The sequence below is a fragment of the Macaca nemestrina genome, chromosome 5 (genome assembly GCF_043159975.1).
Source record: "Macaca nemestrina isolate mMacNem1 chromosome 5, mMacNem.hap1, whole genome shotgun sequence".
NCBI lineage: Eukaryota > Metazoa > Chordata > Mammalia > Primates > Cercopithecidae > Macaca > Macaca nemestrina.
Genome location: NC_092129.1, coordinates 46,757,503 through 46,778,618, shown reverse-complemented (window position 1 = coordinate 46,778,618; position 21,116 = coordinate 46,757,503). Strand labels below are relative to the sequence as shown.

The following is a 21,116-nucleotide window of genomic DNA, read 5'->3' as shown; positions in this document are numbered from 1 at the left end:
AGTTGGAGTTCTACTGCAAGTATATTCAAGGCAGCTACCCTGTGTTACTTTACTAAAACTTTCAGTGTTCAGCGAGTTCATTGTTGGGCACTTTCCAAAGGATACGTTGCAATTGATTGGACTAGTGCCTTTCATTCTAGAGAAGGCATGAGTTTGTGTTTATTCTCGTGAAGGAAAAAAACAGATGACCATATTGTGAAAAGAAAATAAAATTTCAGGACCTTCCAAATTTATTATGCCAAGGGGAAAAATTGAGCCCTGGAAACTGAGTTATGTAACATGGTTGTTTATCTTCCCTGGTGCATGACCATTGCTTCCTGACTTTTGTGTTGAGATGTTGTACATTAACTGGACTCCTTATTCTTCATCTAAACCTAGACTGAATTATGTTGGAAATAGAGACCCTTCTGATTGTTACCACTTTACAATAGTATGTTAAGCCATCTCTTTAAAGTGTACTCAATAGAAGCCAATCAAATCTTATATCTGTATGTTAGCCTTTGAATGCAGAATGTTGTAATCTTGTTCAGCACCAGTTTTTGCATATATAAACAATTTTTACTAGGAGCAGTGGTTAGCATTCTTTGGCGATCATGTTTCCTAGACAGCCACCCTCACGTTTTGCACTTGAATAAACTCTTTGAACTAGATTTTGAGCCTTTTTATTATTTTAGGTTGACAGTATTTTGCTATAGAAACCAGATATAATTAACAGGAATATACAAATATAGCTAAGAAGACCAAGAAGTAAATTAGAGTTGACATTTGAACAACATTGGTTTGAACTGCATGTGTCCACTAATACACAGATTTTTTTCAATAGATATATTGGAAATTTTTGGAGATTTGCAGCAATTTGAAAAACTTGCAGACAAGCCACATAGCCTAAAAATATTGAAAAAAATGAAGAAAAATGCCTGTTATGAATGCATAAAATATATATAGATACCAATATATTTTATTATTTACTACCATAAAATATACACACATCTACTATTAAAAGTTAAAATTCATCAATACAGTCATGCACACACTTACAGTCATGCACACGCTTGCATGCATATGGTGCCATTCATGCTTGAGATAAGTGTAAATAAATGTAAAAATGCATTACTAAATCACAACTATAAAATTAACTGTCGTACATACTATACTACTGTAATAATTTCATAACAACCTTCTGTTACTATTGGAGTGAGGTCAAGTGTTTGCAAGTATCCCCTTAAAATGCTGTATGATGCTAATCATCTCTGCATGAGCAGTTCATTTCTCTGGTAAATTGTATATCTCAGTGAAAAGGGATCTCTTATATTTCTCATGTATTTTACATAATGTTTAATGCAATAGTGTAAACTTTGAATAACACCACGGGACCTATAGGAAGTGCCATTAATGATGCTGAAAGTGCTCCCAAGAAGCAGAGAAACATCCTAACATTACATAAAAAAGTCGAATCTCTTGATTGAAACTATAGATTGATGTCTGTAGCTGCAGTTGCCTGCCATTTCAGAGAGTTAATTCATCTTGTAAGCAGATAACATAATACAATATAGTACTGTAAATATATTTTATCTTCCTTCTGATTTTCTTAATAACATTATCTTTTCTCTAACTTACTTTAGTGTAAGAATACAGTATATGATACATGTAACATACAAAATATGTGTGACTATGTAATTGGTAAGGCTTCTGGTAAATAGTAGCCTATCAGTTAAGATTTTGGGGAGTCAAATGTTACACACAGATTTTGGTTGGGCATGGGTTGGTGCTTCTAACCCCACCATTGTTCAAAGGTCAACCACACATATGATATAGTTTAGCTTTGTATCCCCACCCAAACGTCATCTTGAATTACTATCCCCATGTGTTGAGGGAGGAACTTGAGGGGAGGTGATTGGATCATGGGAGCGGTTTCCCCCATGCTATTCTCATGATAGTGAGTGAGTTCTCACGAGATCTGATGATTGTGTAAGTGTCTGTTGTTTCTATTATTCTCACTCACTTCTCTCAGTGGCTGCCACGTAAGACGTGCCTGTTTCGCCTTCCACCATGATTGTATGTTTCCTGAGGCCTCCCAGCCATGCAGAACTGTGTCATTAACGCTCTTTTCTTGTTAAATTACCCAGTCTCTGGTATGTCTTCATAGCAGTGTGAAAACAGACTAATATAACACAGGAATCCAACTTTGTGTGCGTCCTAGAATTTCCTCAGCAACTTGTTCATTCTGAGAATTTTAATACTTCCCATGCATAACTACTGCCATTTTCGGCACCCTCATGGAGCCCTCCTAGCTAAATAGAGTCTAAGATGAAGTCTAACTCTTGCATATCTCTCAACCTGAAAACGCTCAGCCTTATTTGAGCTGAGTTATCCTGACACATCCAGACTTGGATAAAATTATCTATTGCAGAGCACAGGATCTGGCTTCTGACCAGTCTCTTAGAAATTGATTATGCATCCTGCAATGTGGGGTGATCAACTTCCTAATGGGGAGACCTTAACCAGTGAGATACTTGAGGGGAGAAGGAACTGAGTGGATAAATGATCCCACCTGTGGGTTACACAGATGCGAGATTCTTCCTTTCAGGCTTTCCACAGATATCCCCTGTGCCCAGTGAATGGACTTGATAGAGGACCTGCAGTTTCTATTATTGTTCTTGATACTTCCTGGAGCAGTAGCTTGTGTTGCAATACACCACATCCAATTGCATTGCATCCTTTCTCCCTTAACCTCATTTCATTTTTTGTTTCATCACTGCCTTAGCATCTCTTGGGTTTTCCGCTTTCAAGTGAAGTGTTAGCATTTTAATTACTGCCTCATACTCTTTTTTCTAGAGAGCCCTAATACTGAGTCTAAGATAATTCACCCTGTTGACAGATCTAAAAAACACAAAAACTAAAAGCAAAAATTGTATAGTCTTTCCCATAGATATTTAAAAATGTATTTCGCACACACAGACACACACACACACATACTCTAGCCAGAATCCTATCCTACATAGTGGAGAAATGAGCACAGGTATTCCTGTTACATCAAGGAAGAAAAGCATGCCCACAATCACTACTTTGTAACATGTGATGGGATGAGTCACAGTAATTAGACAAGAGGCATAAGAATATAAAAGGGGCATGTAAAATTATTGCACATGATATAATGTTTAGCTAAAAAACAGACTGAAAACATAAGATAATTTAATTCATTTGGAGAATTAATTTAATATATGAAATTATAAACAGGCCCGGCACGGTGGCTCATGCCTGTAATCCCAGGACTTTGGGAGGTCAAGGCAGGTGTATCACGAGGTCAGGTGTTCAAGACCAGCCTGTCCAAAATGGTGAAACCCTGTCTCTACTAAAAATACAAAAAACAAAACAAAACAAAACAAAACAAAAAACCAGATAGCTGGGTATGGTGCCGGGCGCCTGTAATCCCAGCTACTCGGGAGGCTGAGGCAGAAAATTGCTTGAACTCAGAAGGCAGAGGTTGCAGTGAGCCGAGATCACACCACTGCACTCCAGTCTGGGCAACAGAGGGAGACTGTCTCAAAATAAATAAATACATAAAAATAAATATATAAATAAATAAACAAATAAATAAATAAATAAAATTATAAACCTTATGTAAAAATAAGCAGATCAAAGTTATCATGGAGGAAAAGAGCACATTTACAATATCAACAAACTGATAACATACCTAGGCATAAAAATTTTAAAAATATGGTAACATTATCTAATAATTTTAAATGTGCCAATAATCACAGTTATAGAATCAACAATGTTATAGCTAGGTATAAAAATTATAATAAATATTGTAACATTATCTAATAATTTTAAACTCCTGAAAGAAACAAGTTTTTTTTTTTTTCTTTTTCTGCATCTAGGCTAGCTGTTTTTAAAATAAGAGGACATAGGAAAAGTAAATAAACAAGCATAATCCTACAAGCACCCTAAAAATAAGAGCAATACATTTGAAATAGTCTTAAAAGTTATTAAAACATATTGCAAGTCTCTAATTAAAACAGTGTGATATTTTTACAGAAATAAACTATAGAAGGAAAAGAACAAAATAGAAAAATCAGCAATTAAAGAGAAGGGCACATGTAAATTTAGTATATGATAAAAATACTTTCTCAAAGCAAAAAGAACAAAAAATTATTAAGTAAATGATATTTGGTTAATGTGAAAGTAGTTTGGAAAAAGAAAAAATTGGATCATTTCCTTATGTCACACATTAAAATGAATTTTCAAAAAATCGGGGATCTAAATAAAAAGGTGAAGTTGTAGAAAAGTAGCAAGTGAAACAATAATAATAGATAGATAAATTTCTTTATAACTGTCAGTAGGAAAGATGTTCTTAACCATGAATCAAAATCTAAAGGTAAAAAAAATCCTGTGGCATTCAAAATGGTTAATTTTTACTATGTAAAAATGTAAAATAATGACATGCAAATAAACGTCACCAGAGTAAAATGTAAAATGAGGAAAGCTATTTTAGTATCTATAACTGCCCTTATACATGAAAAGATTCTAAAAATTGAGAGAAAAATGTAACAACATGATAGAAAGGCAAAATATAGAAACATATATTTCACAGGAAATATATAAGCAGGGTGTAAAATGAAAGGTGCATGACATCCTGCATAATAAGAAATTAGGCGATTAAATAAATAAGTGCAAGTTAAATAAACTTCAGATACAATTTCTCCACAATCACATTGATACAAATTCAAAAGTTTGACAACATACTTTGTGGTAAGACTTTGGAGACCCCATCACTCTCATACAGTGCTTGTAGTAATGCAAAATTATCAACCCAAGATGACAGCAAATTTAGAATATTTAGGAAAATCACATATACATTTATACTGACAATGAGCAATCCTACTTTTGTAAAATTATCAAAAAAGATAGGGTTACAAAAAATTAATTAGCATATGCATGAATTTCTCATTGTGACAATGTTTGTATTAACAGAAGCTTGGAAATAACATGAGCGCCCCTCAGAAGGAATTAGATGAATTCACTATAGCAAATCCACATAATGCAATGAAAACTATACAGGTGAAAAAAGGAATTGATGACTGTCTCTACCCAGGAAAATGGAATGATCTCTGTAATATATCGTCAAGTGGAAGAAAGTAAGTTTGACTGAGGAATATTAAGGACATTTACTAACCATAGATCACAGTATAGTAAGAATTATTGATCGATACTAATAGTGTTACCAAAACACCGGGGATTCTGTCTACATTCTGCTGCTTGCTGCCCACAAAGACAAACACTGAGATGATTATTACCAAGGAAGAAGGCTTTAATTGGGAGCTGCAGCCAAGGAGTTGGAAGAATAGTCTGAAGTCCATCTCTGTGACTCAATGAAATCAGGGGTTTATATAGCAGGGGAGAAATATAATGATATGTAGGAAAATAGGAACTTGGAGGGGTAAGGATGCAATCGTGGTGAATGAAGGGACTGGCATCTCATTGTCTGGATGTAATGATCTGGTCAGTTTTGGCTCTTTAATATTTTTGATAGACCTGGGGGTCCTAACCTGAAGAATAAACTCAGATAAAACAAATGTAAGTTTCAAACTTTAAAACCACAAGGGTCAATTTTTATGTTTATACAAAAACACTGTCTGTGGGACTATTGGGTCGGTTTCAACAGTAGTAGCGAAAGTAATTCCTTAATGTGTTCTAACAATGTGTTTCAAAAATGTTTCAAGATTTCAAGACTTTTTCAAATATTTTAAAATTTTCTTTTCACAATATTACTTTGAGCCTGGTAGACTCAGTATCTCCATTTTAGAGATGAAGAAACTAAGGTTGAGAAAGTTTAGTTATTTGCTCCTGTTTATTCAGCTAGTGAATGAAACAAATTGGGATTCAAATTCACATCTTTCTGAATTGAAAGCCCACAGTCCAAAAACTATTCCCACTACTTGATTATATGCTTTTAATATGTGATGTTGCTTTATTAATATTAAATAATTATTTTTGTTTTTCCCAAATGATCAGTGATTTTGAAAGAAAAAAGATGAATTTGAGAAAAATAGTGTACTTTTATTAATTTGTCTTTAGGAGTTTCTCATATATGGCAATTTTATGGTTTGGCTATGTCCCCACCCAAATCTCATCTTGAATTGTAGCTCCTATAATCCCCATGGGTCATGGGAGGGACCTGGTGAGAGATAATGGAATGCTGGGGGCGGTTCTTTCCCTTGCTGTTCTCATGATGGTGAATAAGTCTCATGAGATCTGATAGTTTTATAAAAGGCAGTTCCTCTGCACACACTCTGTTGCCTGCCACCTTGTAAGACATGCCTCTGATTCTCCTTAGCCTTCTGCCATCATTGTGAGGCCTCCCCATCCATGCAGAACTATGAGTCTATTAAACCTCTTTTTTTTTTTTTTAATAAATTACCCAGTCTTGGGGTATGTATTACCAGAATGAGTACGGAATAATACAGGCAACATGCTGAAAGTTAAGCTACCAAAACATAGAATATTCAGCAGAATAAATTAATCTGGGCTATAAGTAATCCCCGTTTAAGAAACTGCTAAAAGTTCATAGTTTTCTGGATGGAATAGATTAGCATTATCCATAATTTAGTAAATATAAGTGTAGCTGACTTACATACTTTTAATAATTAATATCAGAATATGTCTCTGCAGTTTTCTGAATATATGGATGAGACATAAATATTTCCTGAAGATACAATTTAATTTTAAAAAATAGTCATAGCCTTCTTTTGCCTAAAAGATATGTGTAAGAATCCCATAAAAATGTCCATGTCATGGTGCAGGTTGTTTTTAAAAAATAATTTGTGAGAATAGTAGCATTGATATTGCATCACTGCTAGAACTGAAAAGGGAAGACCTATGGACAAGAGGGAATGATTTAGGATATAATCCTAAGGAAACTATAAAGCATCAAAAAAAAAAAAAAAAATCCCAGAATGGGTGAATCATTGTTGAAACCTTACCGTGTATGTAGAAAAACATTAAAAACATTATTTTCTTACATGTTGAGAGACTTTTCTATGTGACATAACTTTAGAGACAATTCTTTGAATATGATAGAAGAAATTCTAGATTGCCTCCCTCCTGAAAAATCTGGGAGATTGTGAAATTTGATGTCATGAAATTATAATATGAAAAATTATGTACTAACCAGAGAGTTTTGAATATCCTAATAGGGCACACACTTGGCAATTTTTTGATCTTTAGGAGTCTATCCGAAAGTAACACTGAAATGTATATTTAATTTTACTGAAAATTTGTATGTATGTATGAGTGTACACACATACATATATGGAAAATATTATTTATTGACCACTACTACCTCTAAGCTCTGGCACATATTAATATTATTTTATATATTAATATTAGGAATCAAATACTCACTATGCCTACATTCAATCAGAAATTGAGTTAAATCAGGGATTAGTCCTTTTGATTCTCCTCCCAGCCTCCTCCAGCATTTCATTCTGCTTTCCCAAAGCTCTTAAAAAAATGACTCGTCTATTCAACTGATGGTTGGAGAGTCAGATGGCATTTTTCTCTGAAATTTGTGATTGTTACCTAAAAGCTACATAGAAGGAAGGGGAAGAACATACTTCTCATATCTCATGTTTGTGAAGGGCATAGGGTCACAGGAAGTCTGTAGTCAGTGTTTAGTGCATGTTATAGACTAGCATATGCCTGTCTTCTGAAGAAAAACACTCAACACTTTCCTTCATTCCTCTTTAGTTCAGTTTAGAAGATACAAAAATTATTATGATAGCAGGGGCAGAGGGACAGAATTGCAAAGTCACTAGAAAATACTGGAATGTAAGCTGGGGACTCATATCAAGTGCTTGTGAACACTCCCAGTTTAGGCTAGACTTGGATATTTAATATTCTTTAGATGTCTTGAGCACCACAGGATTCACGCAATTTCTTTTTTTTTTTTTTTTTTTTTTTTTGAGGCGGAGTCTCGCTCTGTCGCTCAGGCTGGAGTGCAGTGGCGCGATCTCGGCTCACTGCAAGCTCCACCTCCCGGGTTCCCGCCATTCTCCTGCCTCAGCCTCCCGAGTAGCTGGGACTACAGGCGCCGCCACCACGCCCGGCTAATTTTTTTTTTGTATTTTTAGTGGAGACGGGGTTTCATTGTGTTAGCCAGGATGGTCTCGATCTCCTGACCTCGTGATCCGCCCGTCTCGGCCTCCCAAAGTGCTGGGCAATTTCTATTATTCTGTGAGCTGGGTGACTTTAGCCCCATTTAAGGACCTGGCTGCTAATGATAAGATACTATTCCTCGTAAAATGTAGACACATAACAAGTAATTATACAAGGTACTATTATTATTCCTATTTTGCTAATAAAAAATTGATTCTCAAAGAGGTTAAACTACTTGAGATGGGATTTAAAGATTATAATCTTCTTGCTTTCTAAATGCAAACAGTGCTCATGGAAGCTATTATGAAAACTCTCAATTCTGAAATATGAAAAATCTGGTAAGCAGCTCACCATTGCAAATGTGATGCCTGAAGAATGTTAATGGTCTCAATGCTGCTTATATTTTATTTCTTTACATTTTAGTGCATGGGGAAGAGTGTTTCCTGTCACCCTCTATTGTAGATACACCTTAAGTAGGAGACTTCAGGAAGCTGCTCTCCATCCTCAGGAGAGTACAGATGCCTCACAACTTACGATGGGGTCACACATATATCAGTAAGTTGAAAATATGTCAGAACTGTATTTAATATACCTACACTACCAAACATCATAGTTGAGCCTAGCCTACCTTAAATGTGCTCAGAGCAACAGGAACAAGAGTTGAGCAAAATAGTATAACACAAAGCCTATTTTTATAATAAAGTGTTGACTAACACATGTAATTTATTGAATACTGTACTGAAAGTGAAGAACAGAATTGTTGTATGGGTACTTGAAGTATGGTTTCCATTGTATGTGTATTGCTTTCACACCATTGTAAAGCTGAAAAATCCTGTATTCAACCACTGTAAGTTGAGGTCTGTCTGCACTGTATTCCGTTGTGGAGAATGAGAATTGCTTTATTCTTCCTAATATTTTCACCTGTAGATTCACCTGCCGATGGGGCCGAGGACTCTCCTTTTTCTTCCACTGACATGTGGAAGCTCACCAGAGCAGTGGGGATCTCTCATCAGTTAACAAAATGGACAAATTGCCAAATTCATCTAGAACAAGGCAAGGAGGGATGGTGAATGGAGCTAAACACTTAGGTTCTACATATTTAGATATCCCCCTCCTACATGCTTTAACTGTCAATTTTAGAATGCTCAAATCTTAGTTAATAGTGGTGTCCTCTGTTTCTGTCCTTAAAGTTGAGTCTTCCCTGGTTGAACTCTCACTACACTCACGTGTGCACGTGCTCACAAACAAGCACACACACTTTCAGGTTCCGTGGGATACTGTTAGTGTTCGTTTCTTGACATCTTGTTCGTCACATTAAAGTGACTGGTATTAGACTATGTTAAGAGTAAGCTTGTTTTCCGGAGTTCCCAATCACATCCCACACATTCAAAGCACTGCTACCCTCAGGTATATTTGCTAAATGTTTTAATCTCTCAATAAAGTGATTTGTTTATGCTTTTAGCAATACATTAGAGGCAGGAGAAGGATTAGATTAGGCACTCCTGGGACTCTGATCTGATCCTTGCATGCTGCCTAAGTTATGGAAAGGAAAGTAATGAAGATTTTTGTTGAATACTTGGTGGCTAATTAGACTTTTTATTATCCAAAGACTAATTGGTTTCTTATCCATTCTATTCATTTAAGGTGAAATACTAATTAAATGTTTTCTCCCCATGATTTTTGTGAGGACAACAAAACAGCTAATGAATGGAAGTGGGAGTTTCAGCATTTTAAATGGATATAAATAAATATATACAGGGAGTTTATATATTTTATTGAGGATTTAAAATGCAGATGGAGCTTACTCTGCATAGATTTACCATTATCAAAAATCACTAACATTTATAACAGGCTAAATATGCATAATGGGAGAAGAGAATTAAACCATTTAGTTTTATTCCATGTCTGCTCCTGTGAATAGTGCTGCAGTGAGCATTTGCATGCATGAGTCTTTATGGTAGAATGATTTATGTATCCTCTGGGTATACCCAGTGATGGGATTGCTGAGTTGGGTGGTAGCTCTGCTTTTAGCTCCTTGAGGAATCACTGTACTGCTTTCGAGAGTGGTTGAACTAATATACACACCTATCAACAGTGTATAAGTGTTCCCTTTTCTCCACAACCTTGCCAGCATCTCTTATTTGAACACAAGCTCACAGCAACCTCACTCTCCTGGTTTCAAGCAGTCCTCCTGCTTCAGCTTCCTGATTCACTGGGAGCACAGGCACAAGCCACCACACTTGGCTAATTGAATTTATTTATTTATTTATTTATTTATTTATTTATTTATTTATTTTCGGTAGAGATGAAGTTACACTTTGTTGCCCAGGCTGGTCTCGAGCTCCTGGGCTCAAGCAATCCTTCTGCCTCCATCTCCAAGGCGCTGGGATTACGGGAGTGAGCCACAGCATCCGGCCCTCCATTTTCTTTTGTTTTACAACCAGAAATTCTATGAACATTCTTATGTATGTTTCTTTGTGTTTGTGTGCAAGAGTTTCCCTAGAGTTTATAATTAAGAGTAAAATTATTGAGTCTTACAGTAAATATGCAGTTTTCTGTACAATAGGGGCAAATTATTCTCAGTTTGGTTTTATATAATTAATTTCCTAGCAAAGCCAGGTGGTGTTTCTTGTTGCTCCATGTCTATAAACGCCTGATATTGATACACTTTTTACTTCCTGCCAAACTAATGAAAGTAAAATTTAGAGTTCTTATTGAGCTCTCACTAGTGAGATTCTTCATATTTTCATATATTTGTTGGTCACAGGCTGTCCTTATTTATTTATGGCCAGTTGATATCTTTGACATATTATCCCATGGAGTTTCTGTTGTTTTTCTTTATATATTTGGTGTATTAACATTTTGTGCTTCTATTTCTTCTATATGTCCTTCCTAGTTTGTGATAGTTTTTTCTTATGATTTAAAGAACAGTACTCTGAATATGAATGTACATGAATTAGCAATATTTTATCTACTGTGTTTTTTGGTCTTGTTTAATGTATTTTAAACTATTGTGAGAAAATAATATATTCTTGTATGGTTTCTTTTGAGAGTTCTAAAATGTTTCTCTTTACATTTAAGTGCTTAATGCGTGAGGAATTTATTTTGATATCAACATAGAGATCTATTCCCAGTCCCACCATTGATAAGTATTATATTACAAATTATTAAATACTACTCCATCCTTTTCTGAACTGAAATGCCAATTCTGTCATCTATAAAAATTCCATAAACACATATCTGTGATTTTTATTCCAATACTATATTGGTTTAATACTTTTACTGAAGCCAGTGTTGCAAATTTTTGGCTATTCTTAGTTTTTTTTTCATTTCTACATATGTTTTAAGTTATGCTTGTCAAGTTCCTCCAAATACTTCACAACTACTGAGATTTTGTTTAGAATATTGTGAATGTATAGAGTAATTGAAGATAATTGATAGTTTCAAAGATATTAACATTTCTATATACCACATCAATGTGGTATATTTCAATACATTTCTATGTAATATATCTCAATACAATTTTGTAATTTGCTCTATAAAGATCATACTCACATTTTATCAGAGATATGCCTGTGATACACACCCATACACATACAGAAAGCGTGGAAAGAAAAAGAGATTGAGTTGAAAGAGTCAGTTGAGTTGAGATTGAGAAAAAAAAAAGAAGTTACTATGTCAAGTAGAATCCTTGCAAAACTATGTTTTTTTCAATTTTGTTACAGACAGAAAAACATTGATTTTTGTATATTCATTGCATATTTAAGTTGCTAGATTTCTGCATTATTTACAAACATTTTAGATTCCATTGGATTTTCTATATAGATAGTAACATACTTTGTGAATACAACAGCTTTTTTTGTCATTTTCAATTTTCATAAATGTATGTCTTTTTCTTGACATATGATAGGTACTGTACCTTCTTTTATTCCTCATCTCTTTCCAAAAAATGACACTGGTTTCTTTCCTGCTTTACTGGGAAATTCTTCTCACTTTACTCTGCTTTTTCTTTTTTCATTTTTCTAACCTCTGAATGTTGGATGCTACAGCAATCAGGACTTTGACTTCTTTTTTTTTTTATATTTGCTTTTACAATTTTATAATTTTATTTTTTTAATTCTAAATTGATAATTTATAAGGATATGCATTTATGGGGTACAAAGTGATGCTATGTTTCATAAAAACAATGTGAATTATTATGTGAAGTTGGTTAGCATATCCATCATCTCAAATACTTAACTTCTTTTTGCAGTGGGAGCATTAGAAATTTACTCTCAGCAATTTTGAAATGTATAGTACTCTATTATTAACCATATTTACCATGCTGTGTAAGAGAACTAAAAAATATATTCCTCATTTCTGGTATTTTTTACCATTTGGCCATCATTTCCCCATTTCTCTCAATCTGCAGCTACTGTAACCACCATCCTACTCTCTGCTTCCATGAGTTCAATTGTTTTGGATTCTGCATAGAAGTGAGAACATGTGGTATTCACTTTTCTGTGCCTGGCTTATTTCACTTAGCATAATGTTCTTCAATTCTATCCATATTGTCACAAGTGACAGAATTTACTTCTTTAAAAAGGCTGAATAGTATTATTGCATTGTGCCATAGAGCATGTTTTCTTTAGATATTTGAGTTCTAATCTTCTGTATCTATGTATATTCTTTAAGTAAACTCAGTTTCACTGCTTTAAGCACATAAGAACACTAATGTTTCTCAGGGTTATGCATCTAGGTTAACAGTCTTTCTTGAACTCACGACTTGCATATAACATTTTTTTTTATTCAATACCTCTGATTTACATGTATATTAAGCATCTCAAACTTACCAGGCTTGAAAATAGAGCCTACAGATGAGAGAGCTGGACAAGTTGAAGTATAAGAGCAGGTAAGGGCCATTCTGTGAATTTCATAACAGGCATGAAGAAATTTTTTCTTTGTACTAAAACAATGAAAAGTTATTGATGTACTTTAAGAAAGAAATAGTAAGTTCAGGTTTGTAATTTTCAAAACTCTAGCCATAATATGTAGAATAGATTGAAGAGTAATATGAGTAGATAAAAAGTGCAGCTCAGAGACTTTATTAGGAATCCAGGTGAGAAATGATGGTGGCTGAGATCAGGGTAGTGACTGTGGAAATGGAGACAAAAAAAATGTACTGGGCAAATGACTTTTGTATGATGACCATACTGAATGCTTACATATTGTTGGCTCTGTTTCTGACTTGTGTTTTATTTTCCATTAATTTATCTCCCTATTCTTACATCAATACCACACTGCTTCAATTACTGTGGTTTTTATGTGTTTTAATATTTGGCAATATACTTAGTTTTGTGCCTTTTTTCTTCAAATAACAAAAGCTATTTTTATTCATTTACTTCCTAGAACAAAGGTTGAAAAACAACAAATATTTTCCAGCTATTTTTTAATTAAAGCAATATTTTAAAATTAGAATAATTCATATAAAAATAGGATTTTTTTTCCTACTGAAAGATCAGAAAATCCAGCAATGCTGAGACTATTTCTTATATGGCAATAATTGGCATGTGCTGAGAGAGTGCTCTTGAGAGACAGGATAATAATATTATATATATATATCACATATACGTGTGTGTGTGTGTGTGTGTGTGTGTGTGTATATATATATTCAGATTTGCATGGGATGGTAGGTTGTAACTCTTACCTAGACTAATAATTACTCTTATAGTGTCCAAGTTAGGAAATAAAAAACAGGTTTACCCTGTCTTTGCATATTATAAATGCACTTTCATTTGACTTGATTTTGTTAGTTTAACTACTTTGACCTTATAAACATTTGAATTTAGAGATACTTTTCTAGATGAAATTAGAACAAATTTCTCAAGTTCTCCCAACACCACTTAATTTAAATGCCTATATGGTAAATAACAACTAATTTGGAAAGTGTGTAGAGCATTTTATTTTTATTTCCAACCTCACTTCTATTATTATTCTTGAATACTTGCCAAGAAATTTGGTTTCCATTCCGAAGGTAGCTCTTTATTGGCTTAAATTAATCAGCATCTGGCACTTTCTTCATTGTAGTGACTAGTTAAGAACTGGCCACATAATTTAAGGTTAGCCAATTAGAATGGATTTCAGGATTTTTGCTTGAAGTTTGTAAGAGAGATACAGCTGTCTTTCTCTCTTCTTCTCTCTCCATGCCCTGCCCCAAATTGCCCACCATGTGGATGAGGAATATTCTAGCTCAGGGAGGTTTTGGCAATTGACTTGCAATCAGGAAAAAAGTCAATTTTAGCTTTAGTATAAAGCTAAAAACATGCCAGTAAGAAAATATTTAAAAATAAATAGATTTTAGACATAATTAAGTCAACAAATTAAGCCAACCTTGAATTTCACTTTTCTTCTGAACCTCCATACACGAGTGAATAAATACTGTCATCCACAATGCCAGTTTGACTTTGTTTTACGTTATTTTTCACATAAAGTGTTTCAATGATCACAGAGGGAAGTAAAGTTTGCATTTCATCTTCCTAGTCAGGAAAGGAATGTGGCTTTCATTTGTTTGTATTTTCTCTACATGCCTCAGTAAATATTTGTTTGTTTTTGATATATCCCCTGCCATCTTTATTATGTTTATTTTTAGGGATTTTCCTAGAAAGGATTACTATATTAATTAAATTTGCAGCACTATTTGTATCTTTAATTCTATGTACATTAGCCATGCATGCAAAAGAGCAAAGGAAGGCTTTGCTTAGAAATTCTTTAAAAATTTGAAATACAGGTAATATATAAGAAATAAATGAAGCTCAGTATATTTTCACTTCTGAGTGATATAGATATGAGAAACAATTTCTTACTTGAAAAATTGTAGAAGGCATCTTGGTAATGATACATGGCTTATTACATAAGTATTATATTGCAAATGATTCACAATATATTAGCACAGACTGAACACTGTAAAGTGATGCTTAAATTTAGGCCACAGGTGAAAACAAATAGGCTTTTATGAATACCAAATATATTGAAAGGAAATTTAAACTTTCCTATAGCCCTTAGCTTTTGTCAAATACATTTCTTAAACTGCTACTACAAATTGAAAATTCTGTAGAAACCTTTGAAAGATATTAAAACAGTGTGAATTAATGAGAAATTCATGCATTCTTAAAAACATTGCATTACTAAATTAAGTAAATACAGCGAACAAATGTTTTGTTGAGTTGATCATTTGCTGAAGTGATCATTTGCTGAAATAATCATTTGATGCATAGATATTTTGCAAAGTGCACCAAATTCTGCTGCTAATAACATTCTTTCTCTAAAGTTTACTGTAAAAATTATTAGTTTTTTATGTCTTTTTCTCTGTGTTAATATCCAGTAACTCTGTGCTTGATATTTGTCAATGAAAGTGCAGTAGAAAGAAACTGCATCTGCTTTATGAAATGCCTATCAAACACTCTATGGTCCTTAAACAATATCTAGCTTATAAAAGAAGAATAAACAATCCTGAAGTTTTGCTGTAGATGTCTCACTTTGGAAGTAAAACCTTCCTTTCCATGTGCCCTCTGTTTTGTCAAGCCCACAGTAAATATAAAGATTTAACTTACTTTTAGAGCCAAAGTCCACAAGCTTCAAGTTCAGCGTTTCAGTGTAATTAAAATTGGCTTCCAAATTCTAGAGAACACTAAACTACAATTTGGCCCAATTCTTAGTAGATGGATTAATTATACTCAAGAGACTAATTACTTTTCCCATTTTGATGTTTTAAAATTGTAGTGTGGATTCTGTGCCTTGGGGTAATTAAGCAATTGTTTAGTTTTGAGGAATAACCCAAATGACTTCCATCAAAGGACTATACACTGTGAAAAAAATTGCTTTAAAGGCAATAATGCTAAAATACTAAAATTATTTCTTTTTTATAGTAATCATAATATTTAATTAACTGAAACATAGAGACATAATAATTATGACTAATTTTTAGTTTTAACACAAATGTTAATGTCCAGTTTAAAAACTGATATTCATCTAAATGTAAATAAATCAGTTGAACAATTTTATTTCAATTAAGGTCATTTGGACTGCTCAAAATACTCTCCCACATAAAGTAATAGGCAACTAAACTTAAATTTAAAATTAATTAATCTATTTATGTATATTCTTATGACTTATTTTTATGAAAAGGATATATAAAGATAATAAAATACGGTATCTTTTGTTTGATTTTATCTTTTGAATCTTGCCTCATTCCTTTAAAATTGCACAAGTGAATTTCTCACTTTGTAGTCTTTTGATAGTTGTATTATCTTGACAAGATGCTAAACCTGTATTTATATTCTAACTGTAATAATAATGTAGTGACATTATTCAACAGCTTATCTTCAAAGGGCTCAAAGGCTGTAGATAACATGTTATCACACTCATCACAGCATTCTTATGAACTCTGAGGCTTTCTTTTCTTTTCTTTCTGTTTGAATTAAATAACTCCAGCATAGGGTGTTGAGAATGAAAATACTTCATTTTGGAAGCATTAAGAAGAGCACAGTTAAATATTTCCTTAAAGTATAAAATGGAAAATTTGAATTTTTAAGATGTTATCAAAAGTTTCACAGACATTTAATTCGAAAAGATATTCCAGTTAATCTAATTCAACTTCTGTCAGAAAGCAGAATAACCCTTCCCATTATTCCATATATAGTATCACTCTGTGTCTTAAGTTCTTCTGTGTAACTAAATAATATCTTCTGGAATAAAGTATTTCTACTTCCCTAAAATATCTTTTTAGAATTGAGCTGAAATTGATCTAAATGTAAATTTCACTTTCAGCTGTCATTTTTCACCATAGAATGATATATGATCTCTGTTACAGTAGGTAGTCAGGCAAGGGACGCCCCCTCACCACCAACTAGGAATGTTAGGTGCCCATCAGGTGATAGTCAGGCGGTTGCTAACTGTCTCTCTCAAATAATAACTGGTTGCAGCCAGCACCAAGGAAAGGCATTGTCCCCATAGGTAGAAAATACCTGAAACAGGCCAGGCATGATGGCTCACTTCTGTAATCTTAGCATTTTGGGAGGCCGAGACAGGCGGATCACCTGAGGTTAGGACAAGACCAGTCTGGCCAATGTGGTGAAACCCCGCCTCTACTAAAATACAAAAATTAGCCGGGCATGATGGCGGCTGCCTGTAATCCAAGCTACTAGGGAGGTTGAGATGGGAGAATCACTTGAACCCTGGAGACAGTGTTTGCAGTGAGCCGAGATCAAATCACTGCCCTCTATCCTGGGCAGCTGAGTGAGACTCCATCTCAAAAAAAAAAAAAAAAAAAAGAAAAAGAAAAAAGAAAAAAAAGAAAAAAAAGAAAAGGCCTGAAACTAGTGATAAGCAGCTTCTGGATAAGATGCCAGGAGTTGAGTGAGTGTGCTCAAGCATGTGCATTAAAAGGTAAAATAGCGGAGTTTAACAGGTACATTACCTTCCAGGGACATTCCACTGGTAATGGAAGAATGCCTCAAGTGAACATGCATACAACTCCACTAAACACACTGTGCATGCTCCCCTCCACATGTGCATTCCCTCCACAAGGCCATTGCACATGTGGACAACCCACCCCACGGGAAGAATCAGGGGAGAAGGGACACAAGATCCTGGAAGTATGCTGACATCTAAAACCCCCAAGTCAAAAGGTCAAATCCCACGCTTGTCCTCCAAGATGTCCACTTGGCCGTCTTCCAAATGTACTTTACTTTCTTTTCATTTTTGCTCTAAAGCTTGTTAATAAACTTTCACTCCTTCTCTAAAGCTTGCCTTGGTCTCTTATTCAGTCTTATGCTCCTCCATCAAATTCTTTCTTCAGAGGAGGCAAGAATTGAGGTTGCTGCAGACCTGTAAGGAATCACCACTGGTAACTCAAATATGTGGCACCACTAACATATCTAACCATAATCCCAGGATTGAAGCATTTCGGTGAGCAGATCCAGGCTTAATGACAGATATGAAATGTGGAGGAATTTACAGTCTCTAGGTTTTTATAGACTACAAATAGCCAATATCTTTTGAGTATGGGGAAGGTTTTGAAAAAAGAATATTGCATTAAGATAATAAATTGGATTGGAAAGAGCTTGAATATAAACAAAAGTTTTACATAATAACCTAGAAAAAAAGACATAAATACCTGAACTAGTACAATAATAATAATGATTGAGCGACAGCCATTGCAGTACATTGAGCTCCATAGTGATAGCGCAGGGGCAAGTGAGAGCCAGACGGGTGCTGGGCGACTCGGTGCCTTGCTGAGGAAAAATAACTAAACATGGGCAAAGGAGATCCTAAGAAGCCGAGAGGCAAAATGTCATCATATGCATTTTTTGTGCTAACTTGTCGGGAGGAGCACAAGAAGCAGCACCCAGATGCTTCAGTCAACTTCTCAGAGTTTTCTCAGAAGTGCTCAGAGAGGTGGAAGACCATGTCTGCTAAAGAGAAAGGAAAATTTGAAGATATGGCAAAGGCAGACAGGCCCGTTATGAAAGAGAAATGAAAACCTATATCCTTCCCAAAGGGGAGACAAAAAAGAAGTTCAAGGATCCCAATGCACCCAATCCTGTTCTGCTCTGAGTATCGCCCAAAAATCAAAGGAGAACATCCTGGCCTGTCCATTGGTGATGTTGCGAAGAAACTGGGAGAGATGTGGAATAACACTGCTGCAGATGACAAGTAGCCTTATGAAAAGAAGGCTGCGAAGCTGAAGGAAAAATACAAAAAGGATATTGCTGCACATTGAGCTAAAGGAAAGCCTGATGCAGCAAAAAAGGGAGTTTGTCAAGGCTGAAAAAAGCAAGAAAAAGAAGGAAGAGGAGGAAGATGAAGAAGATGAAGAGGATGAGGAGGAAGATGAAGATGAAGATGAAGAAGAAGAGGATGATGATGAATAAGTTGGTTCTAGCGCAATTTTTTTTCTTGTCTACAAACCATTGAACCCCCCTGTACACAACTCACTCTTTTTAAAGAAAAAAAAGTGAAATGTAAGGCTGTGTAAGATTTGTTTTTAAACTGCACAGTATCTTTTTTTTGTATAGTTAACACACTACCGAATATGTCTTTAGATAGCCCTGTCCTGGTGGTATTTTCAATAGCCACTAACCTTGCCTGGTACAGTATGGGGGTTGTAAATTGGCATGGAAATTTAAAGCAGGTTCTTGTTGGTGCACAGCACAAATTAGTTATATATGGGGATGGTAGTTTTTTCATTTTCAGTTGTCTCTGATGCAGCTTATACGAAATAATTGTTGTTCTATTAACTGAATACCACTCTGTAATTGCAAAAAAAGAAAAAAGAAAGTTGCAGCTGTTTTGTTAACATTCTGAATGCTTCTAAGTAAATACATTTATTTTAAATTGATATTGTTGTCCTTTTCATAGGTGTGAAATTTTTCTTCTTGAGGAGAAGTTAGTCTTTTGCTTTTGCCCATTTTGAATCACATGAATTATTACAGTGTTTATCCTTTCATATAGTTAGCTAATAATAAGTTTTGTCTACACACCCTGCATACCATAATAGGGGTAAAGTTAAATTGAGATAGTTTTCATGCATAACTGAACATCCAAAATCTTGATCAGTTAAGAAATTTCACATAGCCCACTTACATTTACAAACTGAAGAGTAATCAATCTACTCAAAGCATGGGATTATTAGAATCAAACATTTTGAAAGTCTGTCCTTGAAGGACTAATAGAAAAATATGTCCTAACTTTTACATGAGGACTCTATTCTTTAACTGCCATTACCATGCAATGGCAGTTAAAGTTTGCAGTTCCCACATTAAAGAAGACCTGAAAATGTATCCCCAAAGCATGAGCTTAAAATACAAGACTGCCATATTAAATTTTTTGTTGACATTAGTCTCAGCGAAGACTATGAAAATGCTGGCTGCAGATGTCTTTTCCCATTTATCTCAATATGGACTGCTCAGGAAACAAGACTTTCCATTGCAAGTATTTTTAATTAATTGGGTCAGCTTTTAAAATGAAGATGCCACATTCAAAATAGGGTATATTTTCCTATAATATGGTTTGCCCCTTTATAAATCCAAGTAGATAGGAGGAAAGAAGACACTTAAACTTTGCATCTCAGTATGAATTATTCAATTTATTTGAATGATTTTTCTTTACAAAACAAACGCATTCATTAGTCATTATCTGCTTAGCAGTTTAGGGAACAATTTGACAATTTTGTGGTTTTCGAGATTATCATTTTCTTAAAGTGCCAGTATTTTAAAATAGCATTCTTGTAATTTTACATGCTTTTGTGATGGAGTGCTGTTTTGTTATATAATTTTGACTTAGATTCTTTCCATTTGCATTGGTTTATGTAATTTCAGGAGGAATACTGAACATCTGAGTCCTGGATGATACTAATAAACTAATAATTGCAGAGGTTTTTTTTTTTTAAAAAAAATAATGATTGAGCAAAGGGGAGGGGTTTTGAATTTTTCAGAGTTAGTTTAGAAGATCTGGTGACTCATTAGATGTGGGGAAGAGTAGTATCAAATTTTGAGCCTGATTGACATAAAAAATTATAATGATATCAATAGAATAACTCATTTACTCAATAGTTATCCCTCTAAGATAGCAAACAAAAGCATATTCAATCCTTGTGAGGAATTACAGGGTTTGGTGCCACCCTTAAATACCTAAAAATGCAGGAGTGTGGTCCCAATTATATTCCCATTTTGTTCACCAATCTTGTCCCTACAAAGACCAGAAAAATCGTGGTGGATGTCAGTGGTATCATCATCCCAGTCCAGTATATTCATGACCTCAAGAAAATAAAATTAGATGAGCAGAAATTGTCAAGTTGGTTGAAGGCCTTGGTAAGAAATATATTCTCCATAGAATGAGAGTTGAACCATAAAGACTTGGTTAAGTAGTTAAGGATCCAGTAGTTCTGGTATACCACGACATCTCTTCTAAAGTACAGGACA

At 34.4% G+C, this 21,116-nt stretch overlaps 1 pseudogene; it reads left to right on the top strand.

Annotated features, from left to right (window-relative positions):
- The first annotated feature begins 18,409 nt into the window (after positions 1-18,409).
- LOC105465740 (high mobility group protein B1-like) lies at positions 18,410-19,067 on the top strand (annotated as a pseudogene).
- Positions 19,068-21,116: the final 2,049 nt, after the last annotated feature.